Consider the following 27,669-nt stretch of genomic DNA (forward strand, 5'->3'; position numbering starts at 1 on the left):
ATCTCTGAAATGCCTTCAGGGTCTTCATTCCATTGTCCTGATGCATAGCACCTGGCTTCCTTCTGTTCATGGTACTTTGTTTGGCAGAGGTTCTCTTGGCCACACAATTGGTTTCTTCTCCTGAAGATGCCTTTATACTCTTTACTTGGTCAGACTGCAAATTTTCCAAATTTTTCTACTCTGCTTACTTTTTAATTATAACTTTTGTCTTTAGATAAGTTTTCTCCTTTTGCATCTTACCATACGCAATTAAAAGGAGCACACCGCTTCTTCAATATTTTGCTCAGAAATTTATTCCGTCAGATATTCTAGTTCTTTGCTATTAAAATTGTGCCTTCCCTGTGGTATTTCCCAGTGGCACTATGGAAGTTTTCCAAGCTCGGTTCCCTGTATGAAGGATAGCGGGGTGGCAAGCCTTGGGAGTGTCTTGCTTGGCTCTTGCCATGTGAGGTTAATAACATCACTGTTCTCTGAACAGTCTTGTTTCTGGTGCAGGTGACATCAAACTTACCAAACATGGCAATGTACTGCTCCATGAGATGGAACATCTTTACAAGAAAAAAACAAGCAACCCAATCAAAAAATGGGCAAAAGAGCTAAGTAGGCATTTCTCTAAAGAAGATATGCAAATGGCCAACAGTCATATAAATCTCCCTTTCAAATTTGATTTGATCTGTACAGATGTCCTATCAGGAATTGCCATACCCTTTTAGTAGACTGACCTCTCGAATTTTCTCCACCTAAGGCTGATGGGATATCTTAGAAACTCCTACTGTAAGAAAAGTGAAGCATATAAAAAAGATGGAACTTTTTTTTTCTAGGAGAAACAATAAGTAGCCAGGATAGGAAACAGGACCCGAGATAGGTGCGTTTTTATGTAAAGGGTAAGGAGGAGGAAAAATCCAGATTGTAGGATATAGTACGTGTGGCTGTATAGTGGGAAAGTCTTGGATAGGTCCTGTGAATATAACATACCACCTTAGAACTGTGGTTTATTACTAGATCTTTTATTCATTCATACTGTGAATTTAAGTTGCTTCTCACTGGGTGTTTTTGACATCTCTGTAAAATGAGGGAAACAGTTCCAGCCCCATCTAACTCATAGGGTTGATGTGAGATTCAACTAAAATTTGTAGTTATGAGTGTTCTTTTAACAGTATTTTTAAGTACAATATACAACATATATGTAAATTGTTGTTATTATGATTCATAAAGCCAGTTAATAGTCTTTTTGTCAGGATGAAAAAACTAGAAGAATCAATAGAGCACTACAAATGCCTCTAATCACAAATTCAGTAGAAGTGTGAGGAATTGTCTGATTTTGAAAGGCTGTTCCCTCAAAGGCTGCGTTCTTTATGAAACTGAAAGAGGAATATGTTCATGTAGAACATTGCATAATTTTGACAGATTTCAATAATGCAGTGCAAATAATCATAGAGAAGGAACTTGATATGAATGCAATTTACATGTACATCATTAACTTAATTTATGAACTTGGGCAACATATATATATATATATGTACTTGCATATGTTCTTTTATTACAGAGGAGGAATCAAGGTATTATCGTTCGTTGATATCATTAATCAATCTATCTGGAATATATATATTAAACACCTATTATGTGTCAGGCAGTATTTTTAGAGCTGGGAATACTGCAGTGAAAAGAAATATACACATTCCCTACCCTCACAAAACTTAACATTCTAGTAGAAGGTGGGGCATAATATAATTCCAAGTATAGAAAATTGCTATTGAAAAAAATAATAATAATAAACCAGGGTAGGGACACAGAGTAGTGGAAAGAGGCAAAACAAGTGGATGTTTCCTTTTTGCCAAGATCTACCATAGGCAGTTCCCACATGTTACTTTTATTTAATCTTCACAAGTGTCCTATGCAATAGGTGTTAAGTCATTTTCATTTTAAGGAGAGGGAAACTGAGGCTCAGAGTGTTTTTAAAAATTTGCCTAATGTTACCTAGTGGTTGTGTAACAGAGTTAGAATTGGAACTCAGATCTGCCTGAGTTCAAATCCTATGTTCTTTCTACTACAAGTGGCTGTCACTTAAGTGACTTATCCTATGTTTCATATTCCTTTTGGCAAAATACGTATTGAACTTGATCAGAAATTTAAATGTGGCATCCCATGTACCCTATATGTCCCACAGACGTGTGTTTTAGGTAGTAACATTTAAAAAATTGAATTAGTTATCAGCATTCAAAACTAAGAGGTTTCATATAAAATTATTAGAAAGCCTAATGATCCTGTGCCTGCACTTCTGCATGGCAATAAAGAGCTGAAGCTGAGCAGCATCAACTCTCTTAGAGCTCGTACTCTCTGGGTCTCCACAGCCCCCACCAATCCATGTCATCACACCTGACCCATTTCACTCATTTATATTACTTACGTGTCCCATATAAGAATTTGAATATGTAACCCAGCAGATCAGATAGTCTGAAATTTTTCTTCCAATTCCAAAGTTATATTTCATTGCTGAAAATTCAGGCTCAGTTATAAGCTTTTTAACTATTCGTTTGATAGCGTTAGCTATATTTGAGTTTTCTTCTTTCATTTGTTCCTCACTTTGTTTATTTTTTATGGTTTAGCAACCATATAAATGATAATCAAAATTGCACACTAATTCCTTTATTTTTTTCCATTTTAAAATGTGATCCAGTGTAGCACACACACACAAACACATACATATTTTGTGTCTTTATTCAGGAAAACAGTGAAACATGCTAAACTTGTTAAAAGTCTCAACTATGCATATAAAATATAAACAGCATAATTAGCAAGTAATTCATAATCGCAGTTAAATCCTGCCAGTGTGGAAACATGCAAGCCAGTTTAGAAGTCCATGTTTTAGTTAAGTCTGTAATTCACCAGTGCCTTTAAAATCAAAGTAATTTATAAACCTAATATAGGTTAGAACAGAAAATCCTGTCATAATACTGAAGGGGGTGTAGAAAAAGATCTCTCTCATGAAAATCATTCAAAGTATAATTATTCTTAAGTACAACATTATTAAAATGTATTTCTATAATATAAAAGTTTTTATTAGTATTCTGTGATATAAGGTACCCTGTGCAGCATTATGTTAAATTCTTTCTCTCTCCATATTTATAAGTTTTATAGACTTTATTTGATGGCAGTCGCCAACAGAATCTCTGCTTGATTCAGAGTGAATTACAGTTGTTTAATGGTGTGGGTACAAGTTGTTTTGTCAGCTCACAGGCCCAATTATCTGCCTGTGTGGTTGTCCTAGAGCTGCCCTGGGGCCCAATAGCCTCTATGGCCAGAATATCTAGCTTGTTTGGTTCATACTCTGTTGTTGCTTTATTTGATTTACAAAGGTAGAGTAGGAGTCCACATAGATAGTGCACAGTGAAGTATGCCATAGAGCCCCCTTTCTCGTCCCAGCCACAAATGCCTCTGCTGTATAGCCTGCCACAATGCCTGGAATTCCCAGCCTTGAAGAGTCATTTTTCGGGTTAAGTTATTGCCTTTTTCTGGAAAGCAAAACACTTGGAAAAGGTTAAGCCATTGTCCCACATATAAATAGCATTGGCTTCATTAACAGAAATGAAATAGTTCATCGGTTTGCATACCAAAATGTCATGGTCCCTGGGAGAAGAGAGCACTCAACAGGGGGCAGATAGGAAAGTTGGGTCCTAATATAAGGCATTTACCAGGAAGGTCGTGCCTGGGATGAAGCTGTATGGTGCAGAGCCTTGCACAGTACATACTTGGTTGGGGCTGGAGTTTTGGGAATAAAGGAAAGGTACAGTAAAAGAGAGGAGGTGAAAGTGAAACAAGGGTAAATTTCACCTATTTCCTGCCACTCTGCCCAGAGCTAATCTTCATGCTATCTGTTGCTTATAAATTAAAAGGATAGTAAGACTTCAATTAGTATTAGTGATTGAAGAATAGGGCATTATAACTGAAAGATGTGTTAATTTAGATTCAAATATATTATAAAATAATGATATCGGTAAATTTGCAAATGTCTGAGAAGGGGTAGATAAGGGAGAAAAAAGCCAATTCTAAAGTGAAATGAGGAAACGGAAAGCGAAATAAATAACAGAAGAATATTAATTTCTTTACTTAATTTTTGAATTGACTTTTCTCCATTATCCACTCACTGTCCTCAGTAATTTGGAAGTTTTACAATATTGCATTAGTTTGCTATTGCCACTGTAACAAATTACCAACGACTTAGTGGCTTAAAACAACACAGATTTGTTCTGTTATGGTTCTGAAGTCAGAAGTTTGAAATGAGCCTCACCAGCCTAAAATCAAGGTGGCTGCAAGGCTGTGTTCCTTTCTGAAGGCTCTAGGCGAGAATGTTTCCTTGCATTTTCCAACTTCCAGAAGCTGCCCACACTCCTTGGCTCATGGCCCCTTCCTCAGTCTTCAAAGCTAGCAGTTTTGCATCTTTTTGACCCTTCTTCCAATATCATGTCTTCTCTTACTCTTCTCTTCTACCTCACTCTTGTACTTATAAGGCCCCTTGTGATTACATGGGGTGTGTTCAGATAATCCAGAATAATCTCCCTATCTTAAGGACACCTGATTAGTAATCTTTATTCCATTTGAAATATTAATTTCCCCTTTTCCGTGTAAGTTAAGATACTCGCATGTTGTGTAAATTAGGACATGGACATCTTTGGGGGCATTTTTCTGCCTAGCACAGTTATAATAAACATAAAATGTTGTACTATGATTAAGACATTGTGTTTGTCAATATAATATAAATGGGTCGACATCTTTTATTCCCAGACAAAAACACTCAGATTTACAAAATTTAGCTGAGTACACATTTAAGCGACAAACACTAAAATAAGAGACAAGCACTAAATAAAATGATGAAAATGCTTGTTTTTTAATTTTTTTTCAATTTTTATTTGTTGCACATTGTACATACTTATGGGATACAATCTTCTTTTTGATACATATATATATTGTACAATAATCAGGTCAGGAAAGTTAGTGTATCAATCACCTCAAGCAATTATCATTTCTTTGTGGCAAAAACATTCAAAAGCCTCTCCTCTGGCTATTATGTAATATACAAAACTGAGCTGTTAACCATTGTCACCCTACTGTGCAAGAGAAAATCAGAAATGATTCCTGCTATGTTGTTGTACTTTTGTAATTGTTTGCCAGCCTCTCCCTGTTCTCCTTTCCGCACCCACTCACTACTGTTCCTTCCCTAGTCTCTGGTAACCACTGTTGTATTCTCTGCCCCTATAATATTAACTTTTTTTCCTCTTAGATTCCACATTTGAGTAAGATCATGTGGTATTTGTCTTTCTGTGCTTGACTTACTTCAATTAACATAATGTCCTCCAAGTCCATTCATGTTGGTGCAAATGACAGGATTTCATTCTTTTTTATGGCAGAGTAGAATTCCATTGTGTATATATACCACATTTTCCTTATCCAGTTGTCTGATGATGCACATTTAGGTTGGTTCCAACTCTCGGCTATTATAAATAGAGCTGCAATAAACATGGGGATGTAGGTATCCCTTTGATATGATGATTTCCATTCGTTTGGATATATATCTAGAAGTGGGATTGCTGGATCGTACGGCAGTTCTATCTGTAGTTGTTTGAGGAACCTCCATACCATTTTCCATAATAGCTGCAATTTGCAGCCCCACCAACAGTGTAGGAGGGTTCCCCTTTCTCTACAACCCCACCAGCATTTGTTATTCTCTGTCTTCTTGATAATAGCCAGTCTTACTGGGGTGAAATGATATTTCAGTGTGGTTTTGATTTGCAGTTCCTGAATGCTGAATGGTGTTGAGCATTTATTCATGTGCCTGTTGGCCCTTTCTGTATCTTTCTTTGAGAAATGCCTATTCAGCTCTTTTGCCCATTTTTTAATCAGATTACTTGCTTTTTACTATTATGTTGTTTGAGTTCCTTGTATATTCTGCATATTAATCCTTTGTCAGATACATAGTTTGCAAATATTTTCTCCCACTCGGCAGGCTGTCTTTTCACTCTGTTAATTGTTTCTTTTACTGTGCAGAAGCTTTTTAGTTTTGATGTAATCCCATTTGTTTATGTTTTGTTGTTGTTGCCTGTGCTATGAGGCCATATTCATAAAGGTTTTGCTCAATCCTACCTCCTGAGTGTTTCCCTTATGTTTTCCTGTAGGAGTTGTATAGTTTCAGGTCTTATATTTATGTCTTTAATGGATTTTGAGCTGATTATAGTATATGGTAAGAGTCTAGCTTCATTCTTCTACATATGGGTGGCCAGTTTTCCCAGCATCATTTACTGAAGAGGCTGTCTTTTCCCAGTGTATGTTCTTGATGCCTTTGTCGAAGATCAGTTGGCTATAAGAATGTGTGCTGATTTCTGGGTTCTCTATTCTATTCCATTACTCTGAGTATCTGTTTTTTTGTTTTTGTTTTGAAGTCCGGTAGTGTAATGCCTCTGGCTTGCTTTATTTATTTATTTTTTGGCTCAGGATTGCTTTGGCTATTTGCGGTCTTTTGTTGTTCCATATAAAAGTCAAGATTGTTTTTTTCTATTTCTGCGAGGAATGTCATTGGTATTTCAATGAGGATTGCATTGAATCTATAGATCGCTTTGGAAAGTATGAATATTTTCCCAATGTTAATTCTTCCAATCCAATGTTTTCTGAATTTTTCAAATACTAACTAAAAACAATAAAAATATAGTAAAATTTCAGTCAGCCTGATGCTTAGCAAATGAAGAATTCTAGTTAATTAGTATTTTTGATTGATTCAGAGTTAACCGTAATTTTTTTATTTCAATTGTTGATTGTTGAAAATTTATCTAACATTTTTCCCTTTCTACTTGTGTAATATCCAGGAAATATTTTTGAACTTTTATTCTATGACTGTGGATCTTGAATGACTTAAATGTTCATCATTCCAAATATCAGTTCTGTTTTTTGAGAACACTAGTAATAGTGACATTTGCTACATTTGTAGAGCCATGATTTAAACCCAGGTTTCTCTGATGCCAAGATTTATTCACTACAGAAAAACCCCTGGTAGCTACTCTCATTGATTAAATTTCTAAAATTAAAGTGTTCATTTTTCATTTGTTCCCTCTACCTCGTAGTAGAAAGCTAGAGGGGAAAAAAAGTCATTTTTCTGAAAATATTGGTTTGTTGATTTCCAACAATTAAGATTCTATGTATTCACCATGTAGCTTAAAAAATATATTACCAATACCTTTTTGGTCCCCCTGTGTGAACCATGCAGATCCCAACCCTCTTTCCTTACTTACCTACCAGCTAGGTACCATTATCCTGAAATGTGTTTGTCCCCTGCTTCTCTTTTTTCTTTTTCTTCTTTTTTCTTTTTTATTTTCTTTGGTGGCTGGCTGGTACAAGGATCCGAACGCTTGACCTTTGTGTTGTAACACCATGCTCTAACCAACTTACATAACTGTCCCCTTGCTTTTCTTTGTAGTTTTACCATGTACACATGTATCCCTAAACAATACATTGTTTAGTTTTGCATGTTTTCAAATTTTTAAAAGTATAATCATATGTATTTTTCAGGGAATTGCTTTTTTGTGCTAAATATTACATTAGTGACATTCATTCACTTTAATGTTCATTTATTCTCAAGGTTATATAATATTACATTGTGTGACTGTACCACAATGTATTTATTCTGTAATTTCTTTTGAAGAATATTATGGTGGAGCTTTAAATATAAATGGTAATGTCATGAATATCACAAACTACTGAGTACCTACATAGGCCTTATTATCTGCCTGCTCTGTCTAGTAGTGGAAGAAACAGACAAACCAAAGAACTACTACAAGACATTCAATAATGAGTATCAAAATAAAAGTAGGACTGAAAAAGTATGGGGGAGGGCCAGATTAACTCTGTCTAGAGCAAGTCTTTGAAGAGAGAAAATTTAAAGTGAGCTTTGAAAAATGGTTAGAACTTTCAACACTCAGATGTAGGGAAGTAGAGCTTTCCATGCAAAGAATCACTTGAGCACCAAAATGGAAATGTAGGAAAATATTCAAATAATGAATATCATAGGTGAGGCTTACACAGTCTAGGCAGGAGCAGATGTGTAATCAAATTCTGCCCACCCCCCTTTTTTATTTGCAATGTTATTTAACTTGGTAGGTTACTTGACTTGACCCTTTTCTCTCATGTCTAAAGTAAAGTGAATAATGCCTACCTCTCTGAGTCATTGTGATGACTATATATTTAGATGGTAAATATATGTAAAGGGCTTAACACAGTGTTTGACACAAAATAAGCACTTACTGAATATGAGTTCCCTTCTCTTCAACATTGGCTTCAATAAGGCCTCCTTTACTTTTGCTTCTTAGGGAATTGAATAGGTAGGCAATGGGTAGTATATTTTTCTTGGAATTTCTCTTCAGGTTCACAGCCCCACCATCACACTTTTCTATGCTTCTGTTAGAAAACTGGCTACTCTCTGGCTCAACTTTTCAACATCTTTTGTGCTATCTTCTCCTTCCTAATTACTACATACAAATATCAGTTCCTCTATTTCAGACATGTCCATGCTAGGATAGGAAACTCAGGCCAAGGAGTCTGGGTAGAAAAAATAAAGAATGTATGGTTAACCTGAGCTAAGAAACCAGTGTCAAGAACAGAGATTGAAACTGAGTCCAAATCTTACGAGCTACATAGTCCCTTCCTATTTCATTTCTAGAGACAAAGTTGATGTCATAGTGTAGAGAGCACTAAGCCTGTGGATTACCTGGCAACCACGGAAGGATGAGGAACAAATTATGACCAAGTGACTTTATTTTACTTAACAAAAATGAGAAAGCCAAATGAGCCACTGAATGTACTAGGAAAGAGCAGGAAGTTGAATAGAGAGTGAATAAGTTAGGAGTGTCCAGAGTCAAATCATATCAGGAGGCTGCAAAATAGGGAGTGACCAGCTAAGCAGAGCAAGCACATAAACAGAGCATACTGGAGTTGAAGAGGTGAAAAGATTAAAAATCTACAGGAGTAATCTAGCACAATTCAATTCAATTGAATAGAGGTGACAAAGGCAAGGACAGTTTAAAATCCATTTCAAAAAACAGGAACCACGAAGTCTGTGTTGGGTTAAGGAATGAGGTACAAACATCCATTAGTAGAGACTTGATCATGAAGATACTTTCCTAATCCATCTCCAGACTATTTCCTCCAATGTTTTATTGGTCAGGACTCTTGACCACAAATGATAGAAACACAACTCCAACTAGCTTATAAGAAAAAGAAATGTTCTTTCGGCTCATATAACCAAACAGCAAGGTGGAGCATGGTCTTAGCAATGCTGGCACACAGGCTGGGACCATGGACTTTCATACTTCAAGACTACCTCTTACGCCTCACTATCTCTCTGCAGGTCAGCTTAATTATGTACAAGGTGCACATCTGGCTACTGCTGACTGCTGTGGGCTGTCAACCTTATAGCCTAACAGAAAGGAAAGAGATATTCTTAAGTCTGCTTTTAGTAAACATTTTAAAAATAAATAAAACCTGAGGATAAACCTGGATTGGTCTGGCCTATGCCCCATATCAATATCTGGACCAATCCCTGGGGACAGGGAGGTAGTGTCTAAGTCCATTTTCTGCTGGTGTAACAGAATACCATATACAGGGTAATGTATAACGAACAGAATTTATTGGCTGTCAGTTCTGGAGGATGGGAAGTTTAAAATCAAGGTGCCAGCATCTGGAGATGACCTTCTTTCTTGTGTCATCACATGACAGGAAGCCCCACATGGTGGAAGAACAAAGAGAGAGAGGGAGAAAGAGAGCTAAAGAGAGAGAGAGAGAGAGGGGTCAAACTCATCATTTTATCACAAACCCACTTCCCTGATAATAAACTAACTAACCCATTCCCACCATAATGGCATTAATCCATTCATGAGGCTGGAGCCCACATGGCCTAATCACTTCCTAAAGGTCCCACCACTTAGTCCAGTTACAATGGAAATTAAATTTCAACATGAGTTTTGGAGGGGACAAACATTCAAACCATAGCAGGTAGGATAGTATGATCGCCACGGTCTGGATCAAGTGTCCACATGTGGAGTTGGATACATGTGCAGTTGGAATAGCAACGGATTCTGATAGGCAGTTCTGAATCATCACAAGCCTTTGGTTGTTCTCTACTACCTATAGAATAAATTCTGAAATACTTATCTTATTATTTTAGGTCCTTCACAATTTTCCTTTCCAATATTATCTTTGTTTTTGCCCTCTATATGAACCCTCTAAACAAGCTAGTCAAATATATTTACTGAGCAAAGAACCCAGTGCTGAAGCTACACCCGTGCTATCATCGGTTCTCCAGATACCAGATATGGCATCCTCATTTCTCTCTCTGTGCTAATGCTATTGTCTCTTCTTGGAATACTTTTGCAATGCACTCACCAAATATTTATTGATGCTTCTGTGTGTAGAAAGTTATTTTGGATACTAGATATACAATGATGAACAAGATAGACGTGGTCCCTGCCCTCAAGGAATTTATATTCTGATAGGATTAGACACTCATTACATAATTATATAAATGATCCTAAAATTATAATTGTGATAAGCATTCTAGAGAAAGAAGGACCTAATCTGGTCTGGAGGGTCAAGGATGTGAGCCAAAATATGAAAGATAAGAGAGAACTAACCAAGCAAAGAGATGGAAGGGACAGGAAGAAGAAAGAACAGAATGCACAAATGCTATGAGGTGAAAAGGATGGCACATTTGTGAAGCTGGAAGAAATACAGTGTTGCTGCAGCAACAGGTAGATAGGGAGCCAGATCATACAGGGCTTTGTACAGCAGGTTAAAGATTTTGGTATTTATCTAAGACATGATGGGAAAATATTGAAGGAGGGTGATGTGATTACTTTTTATCATCTCTCTATGACACTGAAAAGAATGGATTAGAGGGGAACAAGATTTGATGCAAGAAGACCAGTTAGGTTATTGCAGTCATCTAGGTCAGAGATTATTGAATGTAGAAATGGAAAGAACTGAATAGGTTCAAGGTATAATTGGAGATAAAAATGATGGAATTTGATGCTGTGTAGAATATGGAGGGAATGATTCCTAGGTTTTTATCCTGTGCAAATGAGTGGATGTTAGTTCTATTCACTGATAGGAAATGCTAAGAAGATCAGATTTGGAGGCAATGATAATCATGTCAGCTTTGGAATGTTTTTAAAACTTGAGGTGCCTTTTAAACATCTAAGTTAAATGACAGATGAGCAATTGGATATACAAATCTGGAGCACAGTATTGGGATCTAAACTCTCCCTTTGCTCATTCAAACTTTACCCATTCATTAAATCCTAGCATAATCTACCATCTCCACAAAATAGAGGTCACTGACCCATCTTTTTCATCCTGATGTTCCTCTCCTTCATGCTCTGTTGCCTGGTACTATTGCCTGGACCACTCATTAAGTTCCAATTATATAATTTACCACATATATGGGAATATGTCTTGTTTCCATAACTAGAAATTAAGTTCCTTGAAATTAGAGATCCATGTTAGATTAGGCTATTCCTCACTGTCACATCAGCTATACATGTGGTAAGAGACCATTCTACCTGTAACAAACTGAATGCATTAGCCTTTCTACTACTAATGTAATACTAGAAGCCAAAGGTGTTAAACACAGACAATCTTGAATTTGAAGTGTGACTTTACCTCTTACTAGCAATGGTCAAATATTTTAACCTCTTCAAAGTCAGTTTCCTCTTTTATTGGTTCAAGATAATAATAACAATAACAATACTGTTAGTGTGAGCACTAAATGAATAATGTATGCAAAGTATATAGTACAGTGTTTGGCACATGGTAAGCACTAGAATAACTGTTAGTTGCTGTTGCTATTATTATCATTAATTTTGTGGTGGTCCAAAAGGTGCCACAATTTAATATGATAGCCAGTGGCTATTGCGAGATACGAGTTAGTTAATACAAAAAATGGTAAAAGCATATGCTTGTTTCCCCATGCTTTTTACTATAGTAAGATTTCCCATCATTCTGTACTTCAGAGGGCAGCCATCGATTCATCCTCTTTATCCCTGGCTGGAGCTTGGCCTCTGGTTTTAGAGAACGTTACACTGGAGCCAGTCTCCTGTGTTTCATAAAGCATAAATTAAGGTATGGCCAAAACTCACAATGTGTGAGTTGTGTGCACATGTGTATATACTCATATGTATATATGTATAGACATGTGTACCTATCATTTTTATTAAGAAGACCCATTGCTCTTGGTGTGTACCATACATTGGTCATTATGTTGCTGGCAAGTAAAAGAAATCATCCACTTCACGGGAGAGAAGCACATTAACTCTTCAAACTAGTAGGGGGTGCTTTTAGTAAATTACCTCCTCCAGTTGCTTTAATGTTGCCCTAAGTCTCCCCACACTAATGCATCTCTGAGCACTAAGTAGTTTTCTGTCACCTCACCAAGAGAACTGGGATATTTCTTTTTTAACATGAAGATCCTTGGGTGGAGATGTGGAACTTTCGTTTTTATTTTTATTTGTATTAATGGAATATTTATTTATGGAATCACATTGGGAATATATGTACGTGTATAGTAGATGTAAGTTGCTACTTCTACTTATAAAAATCAATTATCTCTTTTAAATGAGTGGAAATAGTAAGAAAAATTTTGTGATAAATTTTTTCCAACCTTTACATATCAGTGCATCCAATTTTATACTTAATTTATTTTACTAATTCTTATTGTAGAGGGTTTTTTTTATTGAAATGTGGTCTTGGAATCCAGTGTTATTTTTAATATACTGGTAAATAATGTATACTTCAATTTCATATATGGATAATCATAATTCAAAATGGCTTTCTAGTTAGTTTTCTTTTCACACATCTCCTAAGGCCCATTTGAATTTTATGTATGTTACGAAATAAAACTGATTTCCTAGATGAATTAAAGTTATTTTTCTATAATTTTGGTCTAATGTTATAATTAAACTGTTCACAAGTGGACTGTTTTAAATAACCCTGCCCAGATTTGGAATTTTTAGAGCAAATATTATTTGTCATTTATATGTCACCTTATCAAGACTGGACTTTTATTTATTGATTATACATCACGAAGTGGGACAGTGATATTCTTATAATATTATAGATAAACTGTGTAGTAATCCAATTTTTCTCTTCCCTTTCCCCCAACCCCCACCTTACCCTCCAGGTCTCAATCTCTGAAGGCCGTGATGATTACAATGTTTCAGGTGGGCTCTGGTTTGGCTAGAAGAGCTCCCCTCAAAAACAAAAAATTCCCCATCCTTTCCTCTGTCCCCCTTCCTTTCTCCCTCCCTCTATGCACACCGATCTCAAGATATTAAGCTCCCAAGGATTTAGCCAAAAATCGTTTGGGCAGCAAAGTGAGCACACAGAGTAGGACCAAAGGCAGCATATCTCAGCACAGCCCCCCAAGGTCCTCAGCAGAGGAGAAACAGAAGCCAGTGACTTGGTCTTCATCAGGTCAATTTCAGTTGGGCAGAACAAGTTAAATTCTGGTGTGTCAGTGCTTTCACATACTCAGTTTTCCTGATCTTCTGGAAGAACCCTGAATTAATACCCAGATGAAATGCATAGACAATAGCATAGATTAATATACAGATGAAAATCTGTGTGATTCCAATACTGAATTTGATCGCAACACTTATTACAAATTTATTCCCACTAGAACATGAGTTCCATAATGGCGAAGATTTTTTTCTGTTTTGTTCATTGCTTTTTTCTTAGTACCCAGAACAATACCTGGCACATTATATAGTTAATAAGTATTTTTATAATTAAATAAATGTTCTTACATTCTGGATTAAAACTCACAGCTCTAGAATTTCCAGGCTGCTGTGTAGACTTCTGAAAAATCCTTAAAATTCAGTTATTTGTGTTTCTGGAGTCCTTACATATAGGAACAGTAAGCAGCATGGGATATAATTTGAGACAAGCAAGGCCCAATTCCTTAGCATGGTATACAAGGCTCTTTGCAATCTGGCTCCATCTTACTTTACTGGCTCCTCCGACCCTCCGCCTGTATTACAGATGCAGAAGATTGTTTGCTATTCCTTAAAGTCACCATTCCCTTGCCCATGTTTTTGCCTTTGAACAGGTGCTTTCTCTGCTACAAGTACTCTCATCCCTTTTTAACCTACCAGAGGCATATTCATCCTTTAAGATGCAACTCAAAATATCACTTTTTCTCTGGATCCTGTCTCAGTCTTCTAGGCAGAGCGAGTCCCTCACTTCCCTTGGATTCCATAGTCCTTTATGCATACATCTGTCATGGCACTTACCTCCTTGTCCTGTTATAATTTCCATGTCTGCAGTAGATTTTTAGCCCTTCGAGGGCAGGGGATATGTCTTTTTCCTTCACTCTAATCTGCCTGGACTCTACCACAGTGCCTGTCACATAGTAGGTACTCAATAAGCTCCTATCGAATAACTTATGGACTGAATGCATGGAAACAAGCATTGAGGTGCTCTGTTAAAATTATAATATATAGGGCAGGCCCTGTGGCTCACTCAGGAGAATGCGGCGCTGGTGGCACTGACGCTGCAGGTTCGGATCCTATATATGGGTGGCTGGTGTGCTCACTGGCTGAGCGTGGTGCGGACGACACTGTGAGAAGGGTTGCGATCCCCTTACCAGTCACAAAAAAAAAAAATTATAATATATAATTTGGTGTGAGTTTGGTAATAGAAAGTATACTAAACCTAGCTTAAACTGTTCAAATTTGCTAACATAGTGCTGTGCTTTTAGGTAATTGGCCACAAAACTAGAACACTTAACAAGGAAGGAAGAAAAAACAAGAGGATTTGGGGTTCTAGAAAAGGAAGTGACATCATAAAAGTAATGGATGGTAGGGTGGGAGAGGCTAAAGGACAGGGGACAGAAAAAGGGAACAGATCCGCCTTAGAATCAGGCCTAGGACAAATCTTGAAACCAGTGACAAAGCCAAGTCACTGTGTAAAAGTGAAAATTTAGCTAAGCAGGTGTTTTGTCAATAGACTCTCAAATCAGTGTTTGACTGTTTGTGGTTGTTCCCGTCAAGGTGCTGATTTGGGGACCAAATGGAGTCAGCCATTCCAGGCATTGTATAGTCCATATTACATCTGTCCTGCACATTATAAATGTCGTTGGCAATCCTCACAGATTGTTTGACCTGCATATCCTTCCAAAATCTGGAAAATGAACACGCATTTATGTGTATAGATTGTCCATTGTTCTTTAAGTGCCTGAAATGTTAATTTGCTTGTTTGGGTTAAATGTTTAGGGCAATGTTAATAAGGATTTGAGCCATAAATAATTCCAGTTCAAAAGCACTAATGTTATTGTTGCTGTTTGTATTTGCTTTCTAGCTATAAGAGGTTTGGGAAAATGCATTTTGCAGAAATTGCCTGCAGTGTTAGTACTAAATGATAATATACAAGCTAAAGAGAGGCATGCCTTTATCTAATTTCATACCTCCTTGATAAATTTAAAATGAAGAAAAATGTTCCTAATCATTTTGTCAGAAACTGTAGAATATTTTCAACTCAAAGCCTTTCTCTGAATGCTGTGATACATGTAAAACTCTTAATTATGGATCACAGATTTAGGCTCAGTCTATTTAGCCTGAGATGATAATGCTACCTTGTAAACAGGAAATGCCCCCAAATTTTGATCTCATTGTCTCCTCTGGCTGGGTGATAATGTGCTGAAGTAATACCCCAACACACATTTTCCAATGAATAATATTCTTCTCATCTTTGTTAATGTTGTTAAATAATTTCAAAACTCTCCTCAAGGCAGCTGCTCTGTGCTACGGAGCTAAACACAGGAGAGGCCAACATTTTCTTTTATTTGTCCCCCTGCAGACACAGATGTTGTTTGTGCTGTCTGTAAGCACAGAATATGCTCCAAAATATCATTGTTGATTTCAGTGAGCCAAAGTGACATGATGCTGATGACGTGAGTCCATAAGAATTAGTAGGAAGTGGAATAATATTTCAAAAGGTATAAAAATACGTTAAACTCATATAAGATCAATGAGCTAATATATGCATAGTTTAAGGGTCTCTTTTTATACTGTCAGTGATAGAGGAAATGCCCATTGTCTCCTGGCTGCTATATCCCTCAAAGTATTTTGGCTACTGGCTGTGAAAATCCAGATGGAAACAGCAGTGAGCTGAATGAAACCTAGGAGGCGAGGAGCAGGCAGTTCTAGCATCAGCCTCATGCACATTGCACAAATGAGACGTAGGCCATGAATTTGAATGTGCTACTTATAACTGCATATGCTGCATTGAGGTGATTGGGACTCAGTGTTAAAATTGTTCTGAGTTAGCTTTTCCACTTAGTATCTATGTGGCCTTCGACAATTTACTTAATCTCTTTTTGAGGCTTGGTTGCCTTAGTTGAAAAATAGGAATAATAGTAACCTTTCTCACAAGGCATACTGTGAGGATTAAATGAAATAATGTATGTTTTAGGGCCTGGTACATGGAAGATGCTAAATTCAAGTTTGGAATTACTTTCTCCTTCTTCTTTTTAATATGTAAAACTGCATGTTCCTTGGTAGCTGGCCCTCCATCCACTTATGCCCCAGGACGGGGGAATAATGTGTGCTTTGAAATCAGAACTACTAGTTTAAGTGGTTAAGCCTAAAACCTTGTACTTAATCAGTTCCAAGTGAATTTTCTTGTAACTGAGGTAAATTAAATTCCCAGTTTCCACACCTAATGGAGAATGACCTTTCCTTCTAAATAGAAGTTTGTGATGGTAGGACTGTAATGTAAGCACCATTCTCAGAAATAACTGTGTTGGTTCAGATCTGATATACTTCAGAATGAAGTCCAAACTGACCCTGATTATGAGAATGTTTGGCTATTATGCCAGTGTTTCTATGTAATAATCCATTCTGCCCTTGACTACATATTCTATGCTATGAAAGAGCCCTTGATGAAATTAATGCTAAACAAAAGGGATACTACTAACCTCCCATTGTTGAGAAGTAGGTAGATTTTGAGGGTTGTTTAAATAGTAGGGCTGCATTTGTACTGAGTTAACCATATCCTCTCATCTAGTCTTCTTTGAAACAGATAACATGTATTTGATTAGAATGAACAGCCAGGTTTATGACAGAAATCTGTAGCTATGTAAAAAACAAAGGCAACTAGCCTGTCAAGGTGGAAAGGGCAAATGTGTGCCACCAGTATCACTTCATCCACCTAATCTGTCACAGTACTTTATTTGCTGAGCCCAGATTGCCCCATGAATCCTTCCTGCCACATTAGGATTAAACCTAATTTGCTGGTCATATTAACATAAATCTATAACACTCTAACCATTCAGGATTTCATTGTCCAGAATTTAAGCCCCTCTGATTCCACTGGAGTGAAGGTAAAATAGCAAACATGTTAGAAGAAATGCATCTGTCATTTCCCTCCTTCATGGCAGTTTGTGAACACAGATTGGTTTTTCTGTCTTATCAACTTCATTACTTTGTTTCATTACACCCAATGTTCTACTGGGACATTTAAATTAGGCAGGGAGAAAACACTCTTGTCTTCCCTCTGTATTTTCTAAAAACGTCTTTATTGAGGTATAACTGACATACAATAAACTGTACATATTTAGAGTGTACAATTTGGTAAATTTGACATATGCACATATATATACTTGTGAAAACATCACCACAATCATCACAGCGAACCTACCTCTCACTTCCAAAATTTCCTTTTTCCCTCTTTGTAGTGCTTTTCTACATCCCTACTTCCCACCCACCCAACTCCCAGGCAACCACTAATCTGTTTTCTGTCACTAAAGTTTAGTTTGCATTTTCTAGAATTTTACATAAATGCAAGCATAGAGTACTTAGACTTTTTTTCTGGCCTTTTAACTAAGCATACATATTTTAATATTTATGAGTGTTGTTGTAGGTATTAACAGCTCATTCCTTTTTATGTCTTAGTAGTATTCCATTGTATGGATGTACCAGAGCTTGCATTTGTTAGCCTGTTGATGGCGTTTTGAGTTGTTTACAACTTTTGGTGCTTACAAATAAAGTTGCCATTAGCATCTGTATACAAATCTTTGTATGGACACATTATTTCATTTCTCTTTGGTAAATATTGAGGGGTGGAATAGTTAGGTCATATGATAGATGCATGTTTAACTCTATAAGACATAAAAGTCTTATAGACCTATAGAGCCAATGTTGCTCTTAACCCACCTAACAAAGCTTAATAGCAAGACCCAGAAGGATAAAACTGTTGTTAAGTAATTTAACCATGTACTAGAACAAAGCTCAAATATATATATATATATACACATGCACATGTGTATATGCACACATACATATACATACACATAAATGAATACAAAAACCTTTTGAATATTCTACTCAGTGCACATAAATTATGAGGTTTTCCACTCTGGCTGTTGGGATCAGGGACTACTTCCAACTCTGTTTCAGATTCAGAAGTTCTTTCCTTTATTCCTTTCAGGTTGTTCTTTCTCCAGTCTCAAATGTTTTTCTTGCATGTGTGCGCCATTCAGAATGCAGGTGAATATCCAGCGGGTTCTCTGCAGATCTCAGGAACACGTTTTCTGTGCAGCTCTCTCCTCCTTACTATTCTGTACTGCAAACTCTGTCTTGGCCTTCCTGGATTACCAGGTCCATCTTCTCAACTCAGATAGACCATCAAGCTCCACCTTTTTTCCCCATCCTTGTGCTGAGGCCTGCAAACTCTTTGCAGGCAGTAAGCTGGAGCAGTTATTGGGCTGACATCATTTGTTTCCCGTATCTTAGGGATCACGATCCTTCATTATCTGTTGTCCAGTGTCTGAAAACAGTTGTTTCATACATTTTGTTTGGTTTTTGTTGCTGTCATTTCAGGCAAGAGAATAAATTCGGTTCCTGTCACTCTATCTTAGCTGGATGTAGAAGTCATGTCCAAAATTTAGTGTTTACCTGTGAATACAATTCAAATTTAAAGTTCCTGATGAGTATCCGAAGAGTTATTTCCTCAACCTTTGGCTACTTGTAAAGTTTCTTCTTTCTATCTCTGAAAAATGTTTTGAGTAACATTCCCTGAATTTCTGTAAACACAAGGTCACAAAAGAGCTACATACCCACTCCGGGACACTCTGCAGACTTACTGAGATTTTAATTTCTATCTGATATACGGCATGAAACTGAGTGATGAGAAGGACAAAAGAAGTTTCTATTCAAGCCAACTTAAGGACTGTCTTTTACCAAGACTTTGTGGCCACTTTCAGTAAAAACCTCCCTGTCCTACAGCATAGGATATATTTCTGAAGAATTTTAATAGGGAGTCATTTCAATTCATTAGCCAAAAATAGGGTGAAAAAAGCTTTCTTTGTGAGATTATTTCAATGAGAAGACTATACAGAGAATGTATTCTCCATTAATCTAATATTGCTATAATTTTTTTTTTTCCTGAATCAATAGCCAGTGAACTGCTGTCTCTCTCTTCTTGCCAAATTCGTGGAGCATCTATTATTTGAAATACACAGCTAATTTACCAAAACCACAATTTTTCAATTTGCATTATTAGGCATTGTTTTATATTAAGCAAAGTCTTATCATATGTGTCAAAGTTGTATTCAAGATGTTAAGCCTTTCAAGAATGTTTTCATATTAACTACTGATTTTAAAACTTTTATATGCAATGATTACTCTTCGCCTAGAATTATTCTAACATCTGAGGAGATGGCAGTACTACCTTATATTCGTATAGTCCTTCATAGATCACACAACACTTTGCATTTAATTTTTTTCTGTTTTTTGTTGTATATGGTTAAGATGTACAACATAATATTTTGATGTACTTATCTAGATATATATGTATTTTTGGCCTTCTGTATCCATGGATTTCACATCCTTGGATTCAACAAATCATGGATCTAAAATATTCAGGAAAAATATTTAAAAATAACAATACAACAACAAAACATAATATAAAATAAAAAACAATACAATATAACAACTATTTACATAGAATTTACATTGTATTAGGTATTATAAGTAATCTAGAGATAATTTAAAGTATATGGGAGAAAATGTCTATTCTGGTTATTTGCCTATTTTTAATCAGGTTACTTGTTCTTTCGTTGTTAAGTTTAAATTACCCTGACTTGATCATTATACATTATATGCTTATATCAAAATGTCACTCTATACTCCATAAATATGTACAATTATTACATGTCAAAAATTAATTTAAAAAACAAAAATAAATGAATAATATAGTATAGGGAAGATTGTGTAGGTTATATGCAAATACTACACCATTATATACCAGGGACTTGTAGTATCCATGGATTTTTGTATCCCCTCCAGTCCTGGAACCAATCCCCCGCAGATACCAAAGGATGACTGTACATAGAGAAGTGATTACTATAGTCAAGCAAATTAACATGCCCATCATCCCATATAGTTACCTTTTTGTGGTAAGAGTATTTAAAATCTACTCTCTTGCATAATTACTAGTATACTGCATTTGATTTTGAGAGATACCAAAAATTTAGGAGACACTATGGGAGATGGAGGTCTAATTAGAGAGGTAATACAGATGATACAAATATAGAGACAATAGAAATATACAATCAGATATAAAGTTATGTAGCAAAGATTAGAAGTGCTATAGGGAAGGGTAAGATTATCGAGAGAGAGGAGAGGAAAGTTGGAGACTATTCTGTGAGGCTACTGAGACAGGCTGGATATTAAGAATTAGATTGGTGAAAAATAAAGGGGAAGTATTCTAGGTGGTTGACACAACATGTCCAAAGATAACAGAGGAAAAAATAAGGCATCTTTGAAAGGTGGTAAGAAGAATCCTCTAAAGGAGCAGAATGTAGTTTATTCAGTAGTTCTCATAGACACTGACTGGTGCACAGTCCTATCTTGGCATCTTTACTCATTCATCACAGAATAAATGCTTACAGAGAAATGTAGAATGTAGCAAAAGTCACATTGTTTGCCTTTATGAGTATGTGTTTGAGGCACTCTCAAGTGTTAATAGCTATTTAGCTCTTTAGCTCATTGGTCTCTAATTGGAATTGTACAGCAGATTAATGTAGTTTAAAAATTTCAGACACACACACACACACACACACACACACACACACACACACACTGACCAAACGGTTTCACATGCTTAGTGAGCATAATGGAAATACACAAATATACCTGGAAGACCATAGTGGGCAATAAGGATTCAGGCTCCCGTGTTATGAACAGCCAGAAAATTGGACCAACGCAGGTAAGAAATGAGAAATTTTTAGGGCCATTGAGCACCGTGGATTTGCAGTGCTCAGTAGCCCTGAAAATTTCTCATTTAGGCCGGGAAGTCTCTATCTCATTCGAAATGTTGAAATAAAGGGAACATTCGCAGGTTCTCATTGATCTAAATTTCTGTTGAACTCCAGGACCTCCCACCATCTTTTCTAGTCCCTGATACTTTTTCCAGACTCTTGTTACAAAGACTGTAGAGCAAGCATCCACCTTTTACACTGTAGTAGTAACTGCGGTCTGAGTTAGCTTCAAAACTAGTTCTCCCTTCTAATGTGAATGTGGTCTAAATGGAGCTGCCCACTAAAATGAAATTTAGTTCAAGGAAATAGTTGTTTGCTCCCACATCAAATTTTCTTCCTCTTCTCAGATTCTGAAGAATATTTTAATCTCTCTCTAAATGTGATTTGAGTTTGTTTTGATTTCTTCCAGGTTCCTACCTCCTCTCCCTTCCTTTTGCCTTTGTGCTACTATTCTATGTCCTTCTCTGATTTGAACCATTTTTGCAGATTTGCAATTCACTGTGTTTCTGAGAGCATCCCTTTTGAATTAACATGGTCTTTTAACTATGGTCTGAGATGTCTCCAGTTAGCGAATATTGGTCACAAAGCATGAAAGTTTATACTTTAGGCTTTTAATTCTGACCAGATTTGTTGCTGTGCTTTTTAGTATACTGACAGATGGAGAAATCTTGAAAATTAAATAAGGCATAATTGGTAGCTCCTGAGTGCCGAGATAATGGGTGCATTTGGAACTATGATGGGGAGATTAGGTTTCAGGAGGCTAAATTTTTTTTTTTTTTTTAAGTCCAAGCACTCCATCTCTCACTCCTGTGCCCCACAAAAGTGTGATGAGCCATCAGCAGAAAACTACAGGTCAGGTTTGGGCAGTATGCCTTTATTACTCTGTTATTATTAGGGTCTTTAGGAAGGCTCTCTGTGCAACTTCCCAAAGGATATGACATAGTCCTATTAACTCACTCTGCTCACTGCCCAACAGAACACTGTGCATTTCATAAAGCATTTTCATGAAGAAAAGACGAAATTACATTGGACTAATTTTCTAAGGCTAAGAAAAATCAGAGAAGACTATTTTGTTTTGTTTTCTTGACTTGAAATTGAGTGGGTGTTCAGGGAATTTGTGCTTACGTAAACTTACATGAACTGATTTGAAAATTTGATATCGATTTCTTTTCAAAGCCCCCAAACTGAGAAATACAAAATGGTACCCAGTAGTGAAAATTAGTTGTCTCCTATCTGGTGTTGCTCATTTCTTTCTCTCTTTGTGTTTCTTGCTTAAGACTATAATAATCCATTGCATCTTTCTAGAGCCAGTTATAAATTACTAGTGGGTCAGTAATTTTTTTAATTATGTGAACTTTATTCATTATGCCATAGACTACTGTTTGCAATTACATGCTTTTTAGTAAACTGATACTTTTATGTTTGATGAGTAACCATTTACTCAGTTGCTTTTTCATATTTTACATTTTAGATACTGTACATATCTATCAATAATCTTGCCATTCACAGTAAATACCTAGACTGTATCAATACTTTAATATAGCGAGACTTGTAATCATGACACAAGATCTTATTAACTAGTATTTCCAGCTATTCTTCACAATAGAAGTATGAATGTCACTTTGATTCATAAAACCATTCTTTTCTCATTTGAAAATACTGACTATTCTGTATTTTGCCATAACAGGTTAATGGTATAAGTACAGAATTTTAGAACAATGCAGTAGCTTAGAGATTTATTTCTAGTTGGGCCCATACATTTTTCAAATAAGAAAACTGAGTCCACAAGATGGTAAGTGACTTATCCAAAAACTGCATGGCTAATTAATAACACCTACTTTTGCATATAATCCATAAGGGTTGTTAAGAGTCACAGTAATTAAAGCTAATAATTTTATCCCCTCCACCTCACCCTTATTTTGTAAATGGCCTACATTCATTAAAAGGTATATCTCAAATTTCTCAAGTCATGGCTAAGATTAATCACGTTTTGGCCTCCAATTATTTATTTTGAGTGTAATTCCTTAAAGCTCCCTTTTTAAAGGAAGTGTAGGTGGGTAGAATTTTAAGGAAAATAAAGTCTCAAGCTTATCAGAAACTCAGAAATGGCATTTCTGAAAGAAAAATGATATAGATAATTATTACTTTCCTTTTCAAGTTTTGATAAATGGCTTCTCCAGGCTGAACAACTGAAGATCAAGCCCTCGATTCAGAAACAGAATATAGTAGTTCACTTTATTTAGCACTTCATAATTTTTTTAAATTACCAATTTATTAACATCAACAGAGTCTAATGTAACTCAGTGTGTCAGACCCACTCATCTTAGTCTCATGGTCTCCAACTACAGGATGTTCCCTTAGCTGCTGAAAGCTCAGCAGTGATAAGTTTCATCCTTAGTTTCCCTCCTAAACTTGGCTTTTAGCTGGTATGTCCCTAGGTCAAAAGTGCTGTCTTAGAGGATCACTGAGAAATCACGCATCAGTTAGTCTTTATTGCCTCTTGGCTTAGATATAAGCAAGATAACATTTTAACTACATTTTTCTTCGTGTTACGTGTACTCTCTTCCACTGGGGAGAAAAGACCAGAACCTTCTTCTATCTCTCAGACCCTTGGCTCCACCTATGAAAATCAACTGATTCAAAGTCTCCTTGCTGTTTTATATCTGGTGGTGTACAATCTATTACCAAAAACTTTATAGAGGTATAATTGAAGTACAATCAACCACACACACTGCACACACTTAAAGTGTACATTGTGATAAACTTTGGCATGTGAAACTACCTGTGAAACTATCACCACAATCAAGATAACAGACATTTACATCACCCCAAAATTTTCCTTGTGTCCTTTTGTTATCCATCTCTCCCTCTACCCTTTCCTCAGGCAATCACTGATCAGCTGTCTATCACTGTAGATTAGTTTGCATTTTCTAGAATTTTATATAAATGGAAACATAGGATATGTAGACCTTTTGTCTATCTTCTTTCACTTAGTATAATTATTTTGAACTCCATTCATGTTGTTATGTATCAATAGTTCATTCCTTTTTAAGACTGAGTAAAATGAGTGTAATTCAAAAAGTTCATGGAAAAATAGAATTAAAATACAAATTTTTCCATGAATTTTTTGAAGATCCCTTGTATACCATTGTGTGGATATACCACAGTTGGTTTATGCATTCACTTATTTATGGACACTTGGGTCATTTCTACTTTTTAGCTATTATGAATAAAGCTGCTATGAACAACCTTGTACAGATTTTTGTGTAGACAGGAGTTTTCATTTATTTGGAATAAACATCCAGGAGTGTAATTATTCTCCTGGTAAGTACAGCTTTAACTTTTTAGAAAACTTCCAAACTGTTTTCCAAAGTGGTTGTACCATTTTACTTTTTCACTACTACTGTATGAGAGTTGTAGTTGCTCCACAGTCTTGTCAACACTTGGTGTGATCAGAATTTTTCTAGCCATTCTAGTAAGTATGTAGTGGTATCTCATTGTAATTTTAGTTTACATTTTCCTGGTAACTAATGACATTGAGCATCTTTTCTTTTTTTTTTTTGGCCATTCCTATCTCTTTTGTTGTGAAGGGGTTTTTCAAACCTTTTGCCCATTTTCAAAATTGGATTTCAACTCTTTATTAATCTGCTCAGAATTTGTCTCTTGTAAGGCTTCAAAATAGGTTTTCTTTAGAATAAAAATTAAATACATATTTGTGAAGCATCAAATATGTAATTGACCTGATCACATCTTTATCTGTTTACTCTTGAAACGTAATTTCTCGTGGTACCAGTCTATCTATCTAAATCTTAGATATTCTAAGGTTGTACTTATATTTCTCTCATGATTAGCTTTTTGGTAAGAATAGATCTGTAATAAATCCAGCTAAACTTTATCTTCTCTAGGGAATATGTAGGCAACAAGGTTATATGAGCAAGGCTGGAAAACAACCACTTATGGTGCATTGTAAGTGCTTTATAGATAATGCATCCTATGGGGATTTTGAGTACCACCAAGACTTTTGTGTATTTAAGGAGATATTTTACAATGGTAACATTGATTTCAAGAAAAGAAGTGGGGCAGTTCAATGAATATAATTTACTGTAAATGAGTGAACTTTTTTTCTTTCTTTTCTTTCTTTTTCTTTTACTTTTCTTTCTTTTTTTAAATTTTTGCTTTACAACTTAATAAAAAAAGAGCAACTGCTTGCTACCTTACTTGGATTGTTACTTTTTCTACTTATAGATTGACTAGGAAGCATACTGTTATCTGACTGTATTTAATTAGAGAATTTGTGATTTAGTCTTTGTATTCAAAGCAGGGTATAATTCCAATAGAAAATGTTGTGCATTCTATACAATTTTTTTAATCATATTACATGACTTTTCCTTACAGGGGAACAAATCCATGTTCAAATTTCCTTTTGAAGGAGAAAAAAATCTCTTTAATAAAAAGGGACTCTGCTTACATCTGCCAGAGCTCTTCATTAATCTGGAATGACAAATTGGCTTTGTAATTATTTTTATTTGCTCATCCTTTTCCAAAAAATGTCATGACTCAGATGTACATATTAAAATCTTTGGAAAATCAAGTCTCATATGCCATTGTATGAGTGAAACTCAAGGCAAGTCTATGCTTTTGGAAGTAAATTTCCTAATTAGTGCCCTGAATCCATGGAAAACAAACGGAGGCACTTCACAGCAATTCAGAGCAAATGCTTTATTTCTCATGTCTACAAATAAAATTAGAGATAGTGTGCCAAAATCTATGGTAATGTCACCGATGAGGTTGCACCCTCACTACTCCCCTTTTCCTGGCTCCCACTGACTTCAGAGAAATCTTTAGGTCAGTAGTTTTCAGAGTGTGGTCCCTGGACCAGCAACATGGGCATTACTTGGGAACTCATTTGAAATGTAAATTCTCTGGCCCTACTCCACATCTGCTGAATCAGAAACTGAAAGTGGGGAGCATGGGTAGGGGTGTAACACAGCAATTTGTGTTTTAACAAGCCTTCCAGGTGATTCTGAAGCAGACAAGTTTGAGAACCACTGGTCTAAATGAAGAAAGTTGTGAATACAGGCCTATATAAAATTCCATTCTTTCAGCTTCAAGCTGACAGGTTCATTACCAGTTTGCTATAGCAACAACTGCACAATAAGATTGGATAATGAAACATTGTGAAATTAAGAGGCATGAATATTAACTGATCCTAATATTCTAGATGGCTATGATATTGGGCGAAATGGATTTTTAGTTTTAGCCTTATGGCAAGGAGAACCATGGTTTGATAAGGTTTTATGTTTGGTAAGTGGAAACCATGCTTATTGTTTAAACATTACTCCTTTGGAATTTAGACAAATTTTTGTAGAAAGGTAGAAAGACAGAATTATTCTTAAAGACATTCATCACAGAAATCATAAAGTAATACACACAGCAATGACTTATAACCCTGAAAGAATTCATTTTTAATTGAGTTTTCCTAATACATTATAGTAGTTTTATTTGCCTACAATATCTGTTTCACAAAGCACAGTGCTAGGCACCTAATGGCTATTAAATGAGCATTAAGAATTTATTTGTTAAACTCTTATTTAGCAATAATATGTCTCAAAATAATTATTTAAAAATATATTCATATTCTGCATTCTTCTCTAGTATATGGTCTAAGGTCCAGCACTTTCTGTATTCAAAGAATTAAATTCATGTTACAGTTTGCATTTTATTGATATGTGCTAAGGATTAGATGCACTCAGTTAAGCTTCTTCCTGGCCAAATTACATACCCTGTCTCTGATGTCAGTCTGAGAAAATCCTATATAGTGTACTACATCTCCGGATTACCTTATCTAAGTATTACATGGACATTTCAGATGATATGTCTTGGCATGTGGTCATTTTTCATTAACTTATTAGGGATTGTTAAAGCATTTTTCCCCTTTTTGACACCTTGCCATAACTGAATGTACAATTGACTATAAGACTGAATGCCTGATTTATTCATGCAGTAAGCTGATGGGGCTTCATTGGTTGGTGTCTAGCAGAAGCCATGCCCAGATGGGTGTTTTAGAAAAAAGGGCTCTGTTGCTATCTGGTGTGGGCTATGGACAAATAATATCTACCCTCTGGAGTTTATTTTCCTCAACTGTAAAAAACGGAGATTCATTACATCTTCTCAAAAATTCTAAACATTTTATAATTCTGAGATTTTTTGGGGGGGGAAGAGGGGAACATCCAGACCATGAGCACTGCAGAGGTACAATATATTACTGAATACTTTTTTATGTATTTGTTGAAAGAATGAATTGAACAGAGTAATTA

At 36.0% G+C, this 27,669-nt stretch overlaps 1 protein-coding gene across 1 annotated transcript in view; it reads left to right on the top strand.

Annotated features, from left to right (window-relative positions):
• LOC103603762 (teneurin-1-like) overlaps positions 1-27,669 on the top strand; it is a gene marked incomplete at its 3' end in the record, with an annotated part of 204,865 nt that overhangs the window by 40,755 nt on the left and 136,441 nt on the right. The gene's annotated exons all lie outside the window — the stretch shown is intronic.

The sequence above is a fragment of the Galeopterus variegatus genome, unplaced genomic scaffold (assembly GCF_000696425.1).
Source record: "Galeopterus variegatus unplaced genomic scaffold, G_variegatus-3.0.2 Scaffold124, whole genome shotgun sequence".
Classification (NCBI taxonomy): Eukaryota; Metazoa; Chordata; class Mammalia; order Dermoptera; family Cynocephalidae; genus Galeopterus; species Galeopterus variegatus.